Here is a 2,217-nt window from a genome sequence, read left to right as displayed (position 1 = left end):
AACACACGAGAACCGCCGAGAAGGGAGGCAGGGCCACCAAACCCTACCCGGCGCGGCCAAGGGGGCGCGCCCCTAGGGTGTGGGCCCCCTTCGACCTTCCCCGCGCCGCCTCTCCGCCTATAAAAAGCCCCCGGATCGGAAAACCCGATACCAATTGACGAAACCCACGTAAACCTGCCGTAGCCGCCACCATCGCGAAGCCAAGATCCGGGGGACAGGATCTCCGCTCCGGCACCCGCCGGAGCGGGGAAGTGCCCCCGAAGGCTTCTCCATCGACACCGCTGCCATCTCCACCGCCATCTTCATCACCGCCGCTGCTCCCATGAGGAGGGAGTAGTTCTCCATCGAGGCTCGGGGCTGTACCGGTAGCTATGTGGTTCATCTCTCTCCTATGTGTGTCAATACAATAATCTCATGAGCTGCCTTACATGATTGAGATTCATATGATGATGCTTGTAATCTAGATGTCATTATGCTAGTCAAGTGAGTTTTACTTATGTGATCTCCGTGAGACTCCTCGTCCCACGTGTGTAAAGGTGACAAGTGTGTGCACCGTGTGGGTCTCTTAGGCTAGATTTCACGTAATACTTACTCATTGAATGGCATAGTGAGGTGCTTATTTATATCTCTTTAAGATTGCAGCATGTTGTATCACAATTTATCCATGTGCTACTCTAGTGATTTGTTATTAAAGTAGTTTATTCCTCCCGCATGTGTGCAAAGGTGACAGCTACGTGCACCGTGTTAGTACTTGGTTTATGCTATGATCATGATCTCTTGTAGATTATGGAGTTAACTATTGCTATGATAATATTGATGTGATCTATTCCTCCTACATATGCATGAAGGTGACAGTGGTGCATGCTATGCTAGTACTTGGTTTAGTAGCGTTGATCTATCTTACACTAAAGGTTACTTAAACATGAGCATTATTGTGGAGCTTGTTAACTCCGGCATTGAGGGTTCGTGTAATCCTACGCAATGTGTTCATCATCCAACAAAAGTGTAGAGTATGCATTTATCTATTCTGTTATGTGATCAATGTTGAGAGTGTCCACTAGTGAAAGTGTAATCCCTAGGCCTTGTTCCTAAATACCGCCGAGTTACTACCGCTTGTTTACTCGTTTTATCAGCGTTACTACGTCGCAATACCACCACCATCAACTACACGCCAAGCACTTTTCTCGGCACCGTTGCTACCGCTCATACTTATTTATACCACCCGTATTTCACTATCTCTTCGCCGAACTAGTGCACCTATTAGGTGTGTTGGGGACACAAGAGACTTCTTGCTTTGTGGTTGCAGGGTTGCATGAGAGGGATATCTTTGACCTCTTCCTCCCTGAGTTCGATAAACCTTGGGTATCCACTTAAGGGAAACTTGCTGCTGTTCTACAAACCTCTGCTCTTGGAGGCCCAACACTGTCTACAAGAATAGAAGCTCCCGTAGACATCACATATACATAACATTGATGCTAAGCGAATTAAATTGAATGATAATTCTACTTATATGTGGCACTGTCGTCTTGGTCATATTGGAGTGAAACGCATGAAGAAACTCCATACCGATGGATTACTTGAATCACTTGACTTTGAGTCACTTGATAGATGCGAAGCATGTCTGATGGGAAAAATGACTAAGACTCCATTTTCTGGTATGATGGAGCGAGCTACTGACTTATTGGAAATCATACATACCGATGTGTGCGGACCAATGAGCGTAGCATCGCGCGATGGTTATCGTTATGTTCTAACCTTCACAGATGATCCGAGTAGATATGGGTATATCTATTTCATGAAACATAAATCCGAAACTTTCGAGAAGTTTAAGGAATTCCAAAGTGAAGTAGAAAATCAACGTAACAAGAAGATCAAATTTCTACGATCCGATCGTGGAGGTGAATATCTGAGTTATGAGTTTGGCATGCATTTAAAGAAATGCGGAATACTTTCACAATTGACACCGCCGGGAACACCTCAACGTAATGGTGTGTCCGAACGTCGTAATCGAACTCTCTTAGATATGGTTCGTTCTATGATGTCTCTTACCGATTTGCCGTTATCATTTTGGAGTTATGCATTAGAGACAGCCGCATTCACTTTAAATAGAGCACCATCAAAATCCGTAGAAACGACACCGTATGAATTATGGTTTAATAAGAAACCTAAGTTGTCGTTCTCGAAAGTTTGGGGTTGCGAAGCCTATGTAAAGAAGTT

The sequence above is a fragment of the Lolium rigidum genome, chromosome 6 (assembly GCF_022539505.1).
Source record: "Lolium rigidum isolate FL_2022 chromosome 6, APGP_CSIRO_Lrig_0.1, whole genome shotgun sequence".
Classification (NCBI taxonomy): domain Eukaryota; kingdom Viridiplantae; phylum Streptophyta; class Magnoliopsida; order Poales; family Poaceae; genus Lolium; species Lolium rigidum.
The sequence above is the reverse complement of the archived record's forward strand: the minus strand, read 5'-3'. Positions refer to the sequence as shown.